Here is a 15,401-nt window from a genome sequence, read left to right as displayed (position 1 = left end):
AACTTGTAAGTTTCTCCAAGTCAGTTTGTTGACTGAACAGAATCAATCTCAAAATGTCACATAGTGTATGATTCTGCTTATATAACATTCTAGAAATTGCAGAGATAGAGAACAGATAGGCATTTATCAGAGATCTGGTATGGTGGGGATGGGTGTCACTCAAAAGGGCCTGTACAAGGAGGACCTTTGCGGTCATGCAATTGCTCTGCCTTGTGATAATGGTGGTGGTTACACAAACACACACATAAGAGCACCAATATTTGCAAAAGCTGGGAATGTTACAAGATTCAGCTATAAATAACACTCTCATAGTCACTATAACATAGACGCTGACTAGAAGTTAGACAAAATTGTAGTATAATTATATCAAGGTGATGGAAAATAGAAAGTATGCTTGTGTGGCATGAGGTCGGGAGTAACAGAACATTTTATCTCCATCTTCCATAGTGGGAAGTCAATAAAAAATGCTGAAGAGGGGCCAGGCCAGTGGTGTAGTGGTTAAGTCCAGCATGCTCCACTTCAGCGGCCTGTTTCGTGGGTTTGGATCCCTAGTGCAGATCTACACCACTCATCAAGCCATGGTGTGGCAGCAACCCACATGCAAAGTGACAGAAGATTGGCACATATGTTAGCTCAGGGCTAATCTTCCTCACACATGCACACACAAAAAGACTAAGAGTAAGAAATCAAGAAATAGGAATATAAGCATGGTGTATGCAATATGGCAGTATAATCTAAAATAATCAGTCAAAAGAGTTGAAAATGGTTGCCTCTGGGAGGTGGAAAATGATGAGAGTTTAGGGAGACTCTAGTTTTCATATATAGAACTATTTGACTCTTAAACCATGTGTGTATGTAGCTTTGATAAAATTGAAGCTAATTTTAGGTAATTTAATTAATGTTATCAGAGTTACACATGAAAATAATGTCCACACTATTAACACTAGTAAGAGAGTTTTATAAGCTTGCTGGATATAAGAGTGATGTTTAAAGCTCAGTTACAATCCCGTATGATAGTCAAAACCCAGTGAAAACAGTAAGAATAATTTTTAAAGATTGCATAAACTAGAAAGTATTAAAGATAGCTCTAACTAGGGACACGTAAGACCATTAATCGGAAAAACAACTCCCTGTGCAACTGTGAATTGAAAGTCATAAAAGAAAACCTATATAAATAGAGGTATAGCACGTCCGTGAATGGGAAAACTCAGTATTGGAAAGACGTCAGTTTGCCTGAATAAATATATGCATTCAATGCAATCAAGTTATAATTTTAAAAGTGTTTTTCATGAAACTTGACAAAGTGGTTCAAAAATGCATTTGGGCTAAGAACAGTCGCAACAGTTTTGAACAACCAGAAGAGGTGGGAAGATTTGCCCAAAAAGAGGTATCGAAACTTATCATGAGGCCATTTTAATTAAGAGTGTAGTTTTGACAGAGAGAGAGACAAGAAGCTCAATGGAACAAAGACCTCATAAAGACAACCACGAATTTATGGAAACTTGCTACATGGCGAGGGTGGCAGGCAGGTCAGTAAGTGCTGGATAATTTATCATATGCAGGAAAAAAACAAGACCCTTGCCAGCTCTAATATACAGACACACACTCACACTCACACACACACACAGCAGAAAAGTCTAGCTAGATGAAAGGCATAAACGGAAAAGGCAGAAGTTGATCAAAACTTAAAAACTTTTTATTCTGTGACAAAAACTCCCAAATGATAACAACACTTCTGCTTTGGGGTCCACACTAGAGCAACAAGAGGGACTCTCTCATATGTGCCCAAGGAAACAAAGATAAGAAAGTTTATTGCAAAGTTGTACAAATGAAACATTAGATGAAGCTTCAATATCCATCATGATACAAATTGATAAATTGTGGCATAATCTCACAATAGAAAACTATAGAGCAGTGGAAAATCAATAAAATGGAACTACATATACCAACCTGAATAAATCCCACAAACTGTGTTAAGTATAAAAATTAAAACAATGTTCCAGAATGCTGCATACGGTGTAACAGCAATTATATAAAATTTAACACTTGCAAAGCAATATTAAATATTGCTTAATGATTTATATCTGTGTTGTAAAAGTTAAAATCACGCTTGAGAATGATAAACACCAAATTCAGGACAGTGTTTTTCAAAGGAACAGAAGAACATAATGGCAAAATGTTAATATTTTTCAAAGATAGGAGGGCAAGTCCATGGATATTTTTTATATTATTTTTTATATACTTCGGAATAGAAAAATGCTCGTTCAACTCAGTGATTTCAAAATACATATGTGTTCAAATGAAATTATGCTTCAAACTCTGGATAAAAGTAAAAACTGCTCTGAAAATTTAAAGGTTGTTTATCATCAGGGGCAGGATGGAAACCCCTTTTCTTGATCTGCTTGATTCTCCTTTGGGTGAAGGAATAGCCGGTTTGAAGCTCGACGCATCGCAGTCCAGATCTCCCCGAGCCCTTCCTTGGTTCAGCTGCAAACATCAGAGAGAAGGAACACCAGGAGGGTGTGTGGAAGGGCGCATGTCCATGGTGGAGGTGGGGGTGGCAGAGTGAAGGGCAGGGGTCTTGGGTACATACAGGTCCCTGCAGCTTCTTCTCTCCACTTGAGCCCCTTGGAGAGGACAGAAGGCAATGTGTCACAGGGCACGCAGGAGCTGTAGGGAAAAACAGGCATTCATTCATTCATGTATTCATTCCACAAATATTTGTTGAGCAGCTACTATGTGGCAGGCACTCTACTTGGCCTGGGCTTGCGGTGCAGATCAGAAATGAAGACCCTACTCACTACACCCCAACACCTCTCTCTGAGCTCTCTCCCATACCCACATTCATCTTTGCCGCTAGTCAGCACCTCCAAATCACTCAGGTTCTAGTAGTTGATTTTAGTAATAGTTTCTTTATTCAATCCAAAGATATATCATATGAAAACAATTTATGAGGGGATTCTTTGAAGTGTGGGTCTCAAATCTTTGACCTTCATCCAACCTCCACTCCTTGGATCTCACCTCCAGCGTCCCAAAGAACTTCACTTGAAAACCTTCAAACTTCATGGCACTACACAATGCATAAGAGTTGGAAGGCTCTGAGAATTTCAAGAAACATTTGGAGAAAAATGAGTGTTCACAACCTTTTCTTGAGGCTGGGCCACCTTTGTTGGCACCAAGTGACTTTGTGGGCTCACTCTGGACTCCTCTTGCCAGCCCATGATGGTGACCCTGACCTCCCTCACTAAGGAATAAGACCTGCTCCCAACTTACCTGTTATAGGTTCTGCCACCTGCAGAAGTAGGTGACTGAAACTCATCACCAGCAGCACCTTAAGGCCCAGGAGGAAGAGACAATATAAAGGCAGGCATCTTTGGACCTACATACCAATGGGCAGAAGGACACACCAAATGGGGCTCTGTGAGTTTAAATAGCTCACTCTACTCTGGAGACAGAGGTGAACCAGCTGCTCACAGGAGTAGAGGTGAGCTTTCCTGGGCTCCCAGTGGGCTTGTATGTGGTGTAGGACAGTATAAGATTGGCCCAGATGGGTATCTGTGCCTCATGCTGCACCTTCCAGGTGAGTACCCACTCAGACACCTGCACTGATGCATTCACCAACTGCAAGCTTTCCAGGGCACAGGTCCTATCGCTATTCTGCTTGAATGTGTATTGCTCAGCTCCCTTGAACTTATGGCAGTTCGCCATCCAGGTGAGATGCACACTCTCTGGATAGAATCTCTGTATGTAGTGGGTAATAGCCACCGTGGCCGAGAAGGGTGAAGACTGGGACACTGTCACTGAAGGGGGCACTGACACAGCCCAGAGATAGCAGACAATTAGTGTGGGAAGTCCACTGTGGGAGCCTGGGAGCTCCTTGAGGATATGGTCATCTGCCCAGGGCCTGCCACAGAAGAGGATTTAGGTATCAGTTAACAGTTGCGTAAGTAAGTGTATGATTGAATGAGAGTGTGAATGCATGCTTGGATGGACGGATGGGTGGATGGATGGACAGACGGATGGATGGATGGACGGACGGATGGATGGATGGGCTGAAGACAGATGGATGGTTGGATAGGTGGGATTGATGAAGGCCATATTAATCTTTACTTTTGTTTTCTACTTTGACCATTAAAGATGAAAAGGTGCACTTTGAATTCCATATAAGAACATATGAATCAGTCAACTCACTCTAAGAAATGATGAAGATTCATAGACTCTAATCTTTATGATTCCAAAACACTGATATTTTTACATGGAAGGAACTTGGATTTAGAGAGGTTAGGTAGTTTGCTCATGGTCACAAGTAGCAAAGCTGGGATTACGCTAGAGATTGTATGGTTTACCAATATGCTATTCTGACACCCAAAACAAAGGCTATAAGTATTTATGATTCCAGGTGTCTGAAATCATGGTCTAATGTCTTCTACAATTTTTTCAACCAGACTTTCAGCCATGCAATAGAATGTATTCATAAGGAGGAAAATTGGGAGACGTTTCAATACTTTAAAACATTAAATATTTCAACAGAATTCATATGAACACACCGTGGTGCCATACTAACACTAAACCAAGGGCTGGGAGATCCAGATTCTGGTCCCTGCACTGACGCCAGAACCAACTGTGAGAGCTTGTCAAACTCAGTTTCCCTCTGTTTCCAAGACTCTTAAATTATGAGATTGTCTAAGGTCGGATCAGCTCTCACAGTCTACTTAAGACAGACTTCAGCTCTTGGTCTACTAAAGAGAAACTAACTCCTTATATAGTGCAATTTAAAGGACCTAAGGAATCTGACCCCAAAATCCTTTCTCCATACTCAACCCACCAAAACCTATAAAATTCTATTGATTCTGCTGCTAATGGGTGGGACAACCAGGGCAAAACATTGTCCCCAGAAGGTCACTCTCTGCACTCAGTCTTTCCCCCTCAGCACTCAGGCAGGTATTCATACCAAGCAAAGAGCAGGACCCTGAGAAGGAAGTACCCCAGATGATGAAGGCCTGGTAACTAGGGTGGTTCCCATGGAGAACAGGCCTGGGTCAGGTACCGTCAAGCAGGTGTGGTGGGCTCTAGAGGGCAGCAAGGACCAATAGAAGGATGGAGAGGCTTAGATTGCCCATCCCAAGCACCAGTGAGCTCTCCTGGCTGTATGGTGTCCAGGGCAGTGTCTCCAGGGCAGTGTCATGGTGTCGGGAAGAGGGAGACCCAGGCACAGCTGATGATAACTGCTTCCATGCCCTGAATGCGGTGTTTGAGACAACGTGTATGTGTTATCTCATTTAATCCTCACAAAACCAAATGAAGTAAACACAGACAGCAACTCTATCAGAAAACAGCAACAAGAAAAAGCCACTTCGAGGGAACCTAACAAGATCAGGTGCCAATTTCAATAAAATTGTCAGAAATAAATTTCTTGAAACTCCATCTTGAAAAACCTTTCAATAATAAAAATAATTTTATTTAATTTATGTTTTAAGTAAATATGGAATATAATCACAAAATACACCAACTCTCAGAAGGAACAAATGTTGGGAGTATACAGAAGTTGCTGTAATTTTTCCCATAAACTTATACTATGGTACCAACAATTCCTTATTTTCAAAGTTCACATTCTCAGCACAACTATTACAAGATAATTTTGAAAAATTATTTGAAATAATTTGACTCTTCCCACAATTTTCACAGGGGCTTCCTTAAATCAAATTGTTTGCTTTTGAAGTACTCAAGTATCATTAGAATCACAGATTGTTTTCTTCCTCTTCCATCTTTAACCACTCAGAGGCTCCACCTGTGATCCCAGCAAGTCCCAGCATCATTTGCATCAATTCTTGAAATACAACTTTTCCCAGATCTCTGAGTCCACTTTGCAGGGGTGTGGATTCCATTTGCACCGTGTGGTCTGACGTTGCCACACTTCCATCAAGGCAAGACCCGCCTCCTAGAGCAGAGGTCTCTGGGCTCCACACCACCTGCCCCAGGTGTGTGATCTCAGGGGGATGGTGCTGGGCGGTGCCACATGTCACCTCAAATTCCCAAACACTTCCTTGATGCTCTGCCTTGGGATTTCTCCATAACCTTAAAATGTCACCAGCCCATGTGGGCACATCCCAGCCTCCCTCCTTCATGGGACAATCCTGAGGAATTGTCTATGTGGTTCCTCAGAAAGTCCCCTGTGACGTTGAGCTCAGTCGTCCACAGGGGCACCCAGTTCAATAACTCATTGTTTCTTGGGTGTTCCGCCTTCCGTGTCTCACCCTCCCCATCCCTTTTCCCAGCCTCTCTAGATCATCTCCCAACCACCCGCACCCAAGTCCTAGGTTCAGGCTCTGGTTTCAGAGGAACCCAAATACAGATGCCCACAAAGACGTTTCTGTGACTGGAGACACAACTGAGATGCCTGCAGTGTAGACCAGGGAGGGGTTCGGAGTGGGGGCTAATTTTATAAGAAATCAGTTTTTGTGTGAATGTTTCTATTTTCTACGATTTTTGCTTCTCTACACAATTGTCCTAACTCCAAGGGAATTACATAAAAAATACTGAGATAAAAGGGATCCCCTGAATTATCATTTTCCTATTTCACGGTCAAAGGTACAAAGGCTGAGAGAACTTAAGTAACCAGCAGGACCCCCCACAGCTGGTAAATGGCAGAGTCAGAAGCCTGAATTCACGTCAAAGTCTCTCAGTCGCCAGCTTTACAACCTCGGGCAGCCCTCCATCATGGAACCCCAGGTTCCTTCTGTAAACCACGAATGGGGGAAACAGCAGAGGGCAGCGGTGCACAGTAACTGAGTCAACCCACACGACCGTGCTTCACTGACCGTGTGCTGGGCTCAGTAGAGACATTAACATGAGACATTAGCATATAGTTATTGATGTAAAATAATGTGTTTACTTCCATGATATAGGTACAAAAGTGAAGAAGAAATTTTTCACACTTTGAAGTCCTATATACATTTAAGGAATTAATTTTACGCCTGTGTAAGCTTGGATGACTCACTTGCCTTCTTTGAGCTTTTTAGTTGTCATAAACAATGGGACGATCACTAAGATTCCTTTTGGGAATGATAGATCCTAACCTCACTGAATTTACAGGCCTGCCAAGCATCGGTCCAGGCAAGAAAAATCAACAACAGCAAAAAAAGAGATGAGAAATTAGGCCCTGACCCAGGTATGAGTAAGGATCAAAAGACATCATAGTCCCTAAAATTTGTGTTTCAAAGACTTTAACATCCTCTTCATAATGAAATAATAATAATAAAATTAAATTCTGGAAAGACATTTCGTCGCCATTTTAAAGTTGAGATAACTGAGTTCTGAGAGGTGATGTGAATAGAAATGATAATAAATAACAACAACAGTTGCCACTTCTGAGTGGTTAGCGTGAGAAGTCATGTGTTCAGTCCTTTACAGGAATCATTGCATTGAATCTTTGCCACAACCAAGTGAGAGATGTGCCATTTTTCAGATGAGGAAACTGAGGCTCAGAGATGTCCACAGCCAACTATGCACTAACCGTGTTGAGCAAAGAGAAAGTCCTTTCCATGGAGTTACTGGTCCAGGTTGATGGTTTTCTGGAAAACCAGGGTCGACCTGTGCTCCACATGGCAGAGGAGGAACAGCACGTAGTCAGCCTGCAGTGGTACAAGCACACTGCTGGTCACATTGCGGGGTCTCCACTAGGGTGGGAGCTGGTCTGGGGCTTTGACAGCTTGTGGTTGTTTCTAAGCCAGGTCACAGGAGCCTGACGTGTGGGGCATCTGGAGAAGTTGTCCCTCAGTTGGTTGCTTGCACCCGGCTCGGATCACTGAAGGGGCCTTGCAAGGTGTAAGAGTGGCCACTCCTGCCTGCAAGGAGAGACCCCTCCTGTGAGAGGGCGAGGAACTGCCTCAATCCCCGTGAACAAATCCTCGGTGTCTCTGTCGAGAAGCCCCAGTGCCTCATCTTCCACAGGGTTTAAAGGTTACGTCTGATAGGAGTTTGATTCTGAAGCTGATATCAGAGGCCAGACAGTGAACTACAGGGACACAGCAGTTTGTAAGGGGCTGGCTCCCACCCTCACCTCACGGCAAACACCCATATCCCAGGACGCTGCTGTGGGCTCTGCCTGACTCACTGAGTTCTCACAGCAGCCCTAGGAGGGGGAGCTATTACCATCTCATTTCACAGATGAGGAAACTGAGGCCCAGATAAGCTCGGTAAATTGTCCAAGGTCCACACTAGTCAGTGGCAGAGCTGGTTTTTAGCCCGACAGTCTGGCCCCAGGGTCTGTGCTCATGACCACTGCTCAGCTCTGCCCTCAGTTCCTGGAAAGAGACGAGCCCCTCACTGCAGACAGCCTGGGTCACATGAAAGCTGGGGGCACAGAGAAGAGGTCAGGAGCTCAGGCTTTGGGGGTCACACTCAGCCTGTTTTCATCCCCAGCCCCTCCACTGGGCGAGCCTGAGCAACTCAAATCTCTACGCCTCAGTTTCCTCCTCTGTAAAATGGGGAAAATTCTTAATTCTCAGAGTTAATGCGTAAGTTAGTAAAGTAACTAGTGCAGAATATGAGGCACAGAGTGATGACTCTATTAATGGTAACTGTCAGCATCATATACTCACAATAACCATCTGAGGAATTGTTATTAATCATATTTCTAATGTTAACAGAGAAAGAACAGAACTAGAAAGGGTTAGTGACTCACCCAAGGGCCTCACAGTGAACAGAACCCACATTCCAACCCAGCACTTCTGATCCAAGTCAAGGCTCTTTCTGTTCCATCACAGCTGTCTTGACTTCTCCACAGTTGGCCCCATAATAACCAGTGAAATTCAGCATTTTCCTACTCTGAGCCCAACCCAGGCTGGGCACCACGTAGACTACATCTGTCATCACAGAGCACCAACTGTGTGCCCATTGTCCAGATGTCAAGCGGGCATCAAGGAGGATTCTCAGCAGGTCCCCATGAGGTGGGCATAGCAGTTTTCATTGCACAGATGAGGACACTGGGCTCAGAAAGGGAAGTGTTTGCCTGAGGTCACAGATGGCCTATTGCAGCTCTGCCATGTGACACTGATCTGTTTGACTCCAAAGTTTGGCCACCTCCAGACATAAGAGCCAGTGTCTGCTTCGAGGGTGTGAGGGTCTCCTCATGGAGGAGACGCAGAAACAGGATGAAACCCCTAGTCGAGGGCTTGCAGAAAGTCCCATAAGTTAAGTGGCAATTGTGAGAACTGAAAGATGTGAACAGATATGACCGTTCAGGAAGAAATAAACATCAGAAATGGAGTATTTAAGGGTGAAATTTGAAAGGAGACTTGAGATAACACTGAGGTGTGTATTCTCAGGCAGGATGGAAGAGAATAGCACAAAATAGCACATTGAATTTGTGAACACACAGCACTGCCTTCTAATCCCAGCTCTGAGACCTCTGAGACCTTGGTTCCTCTTTTGCCTTTCCTGGCTGTCGTATGTCAGATAACACAGGTGAGGATGCCTGGGACACAGGATGGTTTACAGGTGTCAGCGAAACATGAGCAGAGGCACAGAGGTGGAAGCACATGAGGAAAGGGGTCTGAAGGAGGGTTTAATGGGCCAGATTGGGACATGGAGCTGCAAAGGTAGGTTAACACCAAACAGAAGGGGGCCTGAAGGTCAGGCAGGGAAGTTGCCCTTCCCAGGTGCAGAGCACAGGGTGCCTGGAAGAGCTGCATAGGAGAGGTGGAATCAAAGTGATGTGCTCACAGGGTTATCTTTGCAGCAGTGGGACAGATATTCTGTATGCAGGCGAAGAGAAAAATGAGACAGAGAGGAGAAAACTCAGGGAGTCAATGTAGCTTGCTTCTCATGAGAAAGGACCAGTTTGGATGTTTTCTCACAGATTTGCATATCCCGCTGGATGAAGGTTTTTCTTATTTCTGCAGGTTAACAAAAAAAGGGTTCAGAGAAATTCAATGGTGAGTGGTGTCGACGAAAATAATCCATATCCAATCTATAAATGAAAATTTGGGTGAGTTTATTCTGAGCTTAAATCTGAGGATTATAACCCGGGAGAGTCTTTCCGCAAAGGAACAGAGCACTCCAAAGAAGTGGGGGTATAAGGGTGGTTATATACCCTCAAAGAGGATGTTTCACATAGGATTGAAATGTCCCTCCCACAATAGTCGTGAGACTGCTCTGTCGGCACAGCGATTGATGGAAATAGCAGGTAGGTCTTCTGTCTCTGTGAACACAGCAGGGTGGCAGTCTGTTGTCTCCAGCTGGGTGGTCACAGGTGAGCTGGGAGGTGAGTGCAGCAATCAGTTCCTAGCCTAAGGAAAAATGCTTATCCCTAAGGAAATGCTAATGTGGGGGAAAGTTGCACCTTTATCTCAAGGGCCTTTGTTCTGGCCATAGGAAATGTCTAAGTAGATATGCAATGCGTGCTCAATAGCCACAGTCAGGCCCTTTTGAAAAAAAAAAAAAAAGTCAGGCCGAATTAGGTTTATACCAAATGGCTTCCTCATATACTCCAATATATCCTATTGCTTGCCATTTTTATTTGTCAGTGGGATCATCCCCTGGGAATTCTTACAGCAGGCAGGCAAAGGCCAGTTCTGTCAGAGAAGACAGAATGCAGGTCACAGCCCTGTTGTGAAGGCGTGTTGTTTTGAGAGCTGGATTCCATGCTCATCTGGGTCTGAACTGCTAGAAAGCACCACCTCCTAGTGGAGAAAGTCATCTGAGGACACAAAGGGTGAGACAGAGGGAGGAGAAGAAAGAGGATTAGATGGGCAGAAGAGGGAAGGAGGAGAAAGAGGAGGAGGAGGAGAAAGAAAAAGGCAGAGAAAGGAGAGAGAGAGAGGTAGAGAACATGAAAACCCTGCACCTGCACCCAGCCTGTTTCCAGCTCAGTCAAGAATTCTTCTTTCTCAGGGCTGGCCCCATGGCTGAGTGGCTAAGTTCACGTGCTCCGCTTTGGCAGCCCAGGTTTCACTGGTCCAGATCCTGGGCACGGACTTGGCACTGCTCATCAGGTCATGTTGAGGTGTCATCCCATAGAGCACTGCACAACCAGAGGCACTCACAACTAGAATATACAACTATGTACCGGGGTGGGGGGAGGAGGGGCACTTTGGGGAGGAGGAGGAGGAGAAGGAGAAGAAGAAGAAGATTTGCAACAGATGTTAGTGCTGGTGCCAATCGTTTAAAAAAAGGTTTAAAGAAAAAGAAAAAAGAATCCTGTGCTTTCTTTAAAATAGACATCCAGAAACTTCCAGCTGAACCAGTCTTAAATAATAGCCTTCCTAGGAGGGACTTTGGCTCCCAGCAGTCCCTAATCTCTGCCATTTCCTGCAGTCAAGTGTTAAGGCTGAGATATTTCAGCCTGAAGATTGTATGGAATTGGGGAAGGGAAGTACCACCCCTTCTTCTTGGTGGAGCTGTAGAGGAGTGAAGGAGGAATAGAATCTAGGGGTGAATGCCTGGGAGCTTTATTGCTAGCACTCTCTGCAGGCAGGAGATAAGGTCTGTCCTTGTGACTGGATGAGTCACTCAGACATTCAGTTCCCTCATCCCTGGACCCAAAGGGCTGGATAGGATTAGAAAAGGCAAGGGCTGTGGAGCCAGGCAACTGGGGTTCCAGACTTTTTGCACACAAGAAAGCTGCTAGAGTCCTAGTCCTGATCCCTGCATATATCTAAAAATGAAAGCTGCTGGATTTGCAGCCTTGATTCCAAAAGGAATCTGAAAGTCAAAGAATACCTCCTGAGTGACATCAGCGTAATTATGGAATGAGTTGTACCCTTAGTCTTTCCCCTATAAGCTACAACCAGGAAGACATTAGCTGACCAACAAAGGACTCCATGCACAGCATATGAGGACACCTGACAGATCTATCTATCTATACATCTGAAGGTGGGTGGACTGGACTCCAGGAAGCAGTGGAACAAGGGGAGCAGCCCCCTTCCATTCCCCTGGCTCTGGTAATACAAAACATGGATACCTCTGTCAGTGGCAGTGGTACTCTGACCTGACCTGAGATTTCAAAAAGTGCTCAGGTGCCAAAGACCAGAGGCTGGAGGAGCATTTACAGTACTCGTGGATTAGCACCTGCCCCTCCTGGAGCAGCAGGGGGGGCACGAACACCTGATGCTTCAGGAAAAACAGCAGTGCTGGTGACCTAAACCCTGACCTCTCCCCTACCAGTGGGGAATCTGAATATTAAGGGAAGCCAGAGAGGAGAAAATAACTTACAAAGGAACCCCAGCCAGAATATCAGCAGATTTCTCAGCAGAAACTCTACAGGCTAGGAGAGAATGGGATGAAATATTCAAAGTATTGAATGATGAAAACTATCAGCCAAGAATACTCTATCCAGCAAAGTTATCATTCAGATATGAAGGAGAAATAAAAGCTTTGATTGACACTAGACCTGCCCTACCAGAAATGTGGATAGGAACCCTCCTAAATGGAACAAAAAGGCAAAGGTTTACAAAGCTTTGAGCACAATGAGAAATAGACAGACACAATCAGAATATTGCAATTCTATATCAGTATAGGTTAGTAAACACTTAGTTATAACATAAAGGCTAAAAGGAAAGAAAGAATCAAAAATAACAATAACCACTTCAATATGGTAACAAACTCACAATACAAAAATGGATAATTTGTGACAACAAAAACAGGAGGGGAAGAAGAAAAGTATAGAACCTGCATGGGCTAATGGAGATAAGATGCTACCAAAGGAAAAAGGCCTGTCTCATCTATGAGATCTTTACCACAAGCCTCACGGTAACCACAAAACAAAAAGTCAGTGCAGAGTCAAAAAATATTAAAAAAGAGGAAACTGAGAAACACATCACAGAAAACCACCAAATTGAAATGGCAGACAGAAATACAAAGAAATTGAAACAATGATAATATAGAGCAACCAGAAAAAAAGAAGAAATGCTATATTAAGCCCCCACAGATGAACAATCACTCTAAATGTAAATGGATTGACCTTATCATTCAAAAGACACAGTGTCTGGATGGATTAAAAAACAAGACCCAAGAATATGCTGCCTCCAGGAGACCCATCATAGCTCTAAGGACAAACACAGGCACAGAGTGAAGGAATGGAAGGTGATACTCCAAGTAAATGGAAACCAAAAGAAAGTGGGTGTAGCCATACTTATATCAGACAAAATAGACTTCAAGCCAAAAAAAGATAACAAGAGACAAAGATGGACATTATATAATGATAAAAGAGACATTCCACTAAGAAGATATAATACTTAATAATATAAATGCACCTAACATAGGCGCACCAAAATATATGTAAAGCAAGTATTAAGAGGCCTAAAGGGAGAAATGGACAGCAGCACAACGATAGTAGGGGAATTTAACACCCCACTTACATCAATGGATAGATCATCCAGATAGAAATCAACAAGGACACATTGGTCTTAAATGAAGCACTAGACCAGATGGACTTAATACATATGTAGAGAACATTCCATCCCAAAGCAGCAGAACACACATCTTTCTCAAGTGCACATGGACATTCTCAAAGAGAGACCATACACTGGGAAACAAAAAACCTCAACAAATTTAAGAAGATTGAAATCATATCAAGCATCTTGTCCAACCACAATGGTATGAAACTAGAAATCAACTACAGGAAAAAAGCTAGAAAAGTCATAAATATGTGGAGATTAAACAACATGTTACTGAACAACTACTGGATCAATGGAGGAATCAAAGGAGAAATAAAAAAATACCTGGACACAAAATGAAAACACAACACACCAAACCCTTCTGGGATGCAGCAAAACTGGTACTAAGAGAGAAGTATATAGCAATGCAGGCTTACCTCCAAAAAGAAGAAATATCTCAAGTAAACAATCCAACACTATACCTAAAAGAACTAGAAAAAGAAGACAAGTGAAGCCCAAAGTCAGTAGAAGGAAGAAAATAATAAAAATCAGAGCAGAAATAAATGAAATAGAGACTAAAATGACAAAAGAGAGGACAGCCTGATGGCGCAGCAGTTAAGTTCATACATTCCACTTCAGCAGCCCAGCGTTCATCAGTTTTGATCCTGGGTGTGGATCTACACACCTCTTGTCAAGCCATGCTGTAGTAGGCATCCCGTATATAAAGTAGAGGAAGATGGGCATGGATGTTAGCTCAGGATCAGTCTTTCTTAGCAAAAAGAGGAGGATTGGCAGCAGCTGTTAGCTCAGGGCTAATATTCCTCAAAAAAGAAAAAGACAAAAGAAAGGATAAATGAAAGTAGGAGCTCGTTCTTTGAAAAGACAAAAAAAATTGACAAATCCTTAGCTAGACTCACTAAAAGAAAAAGAGAGAAGGCTCAAATAAATAAAAGCAGAATGGAAAGAGGAGAAATTACAATGGATACCACAGAAATAAAAAGGATTATAAGAGAGGACTATGAAAAGCTACACACCAACAAGTTGGATAAGCTAGGAGAAACGGATAAATTATTAGAATCACACAACCTCCTAAGACTGAGTCAAGAAGAAATAAGACCAATCTGAATAGACCAATTAAAAGTAAAAAGATTGAAACAATATCAAAAACTTCCCAAGAAACAAAGTCCAGGCCCAGAAGTCTTCTCTGGGGAATTCTACCAAATATTCAAAGAAGATTTGATACCTATCCTTCTCAAACGCTCCCAAAAAATCGAAGAGGACAGGATGCTTCCTACCTCATATTACAAGGCCAATGTTACCCTGACACCAAAACGAGGCAAGGACAACACAAAAGAGAAAAATTACAGGCCAATGTTGCTGATGAACATAGAAATAAAAATCCTCAACAAACTATAAGCAAATTGAATACAACAAAACACTGAAAGAATCATACACTATGATCAATTGGGACTTATTTCAGGGATGCAGGGATGGTTCAACATCTGCAAATCTCTCAATGTGATGCACCACCTTAACAAAATGGGGAATAGAAATCACAGGATCATCTCAGTGGACACAGAGAAAGCATTTGATGAGATTCAACATCCATTTATGTAAAAACCTCTCAATAAAATGGGTATAGAAGGAAATTACCTTAACAAATTAAGGCCATGTATGACAATCCCACAGCCAACATCATACTCAATAGTGAAAAACTGGAAGTTATTCCTCTAAGAACAGAAACAAGACAATGATGTCCGCTTTCACTACTCGTATTCAACATAATATTGGAAGTCCTAGCCAGAGAAATTAGGCAAGAAAAACAAATAAAAGGGATTCAAATTGGAAAGCAAAAAGTAAAACTGTCAATATTGGTGAGTGATATGATTGTATACACAGAAAACCCTGAAGAATCCACAAAAAACTATTAGAAATAATTAATGACTACAGTAAAGTTGTGGGGTACAGAATCAACATAAAAAATCAGTCACATTTCTGTATACTAACAATGAACTAGCAGAAAGA

At 42.8% G+C, this 15,401-nt stretch overlaps 1 protein-coding gene across 2 annotated transcripts in view; it reads right to left on the bottom strand.

The window, feature by feature from the left end:
* Window positions 1-1,676: 1,676 nt before the first annotated feature.
* LOC106833749 (signal-regulatory protein gamma-like) overlaps window positions 1,677-15,401 on the bottom strand; it is a 41,274-nt gene continuing 27,549 nt past the window's right edge. For both annotated transcript variants that reach the window (XM_044748508.2, XM_070485685.1), the window contains exon 4: window positions 1,677-2,670. The gene's annotated coding sequence lies outside the window, so the exon portion shown is untranslated. The remainder of the gene's footprint in view (window positions 2,671-15,401) is intronic.

This window comes from Equus asinus, chromosome 15, assembly GCF_041296235.1.
Source record: "Equus asinus isolate D_3611 breed Donkey chromosome 15, EquAss-T2T_v2, whole genome shotgun sequence".
Classification (NCBI taxonomy): domain Eukaryota; kingdom Metazoa; phylum Chordata; class Mammalia; order Perissodactyla; family Equidae; genus Equus; species Equus asinus.
Note: the sequence above shows the minus strand (reverse complement) of the source record. Positions and strands in the feature narration are given on the sequence as shown.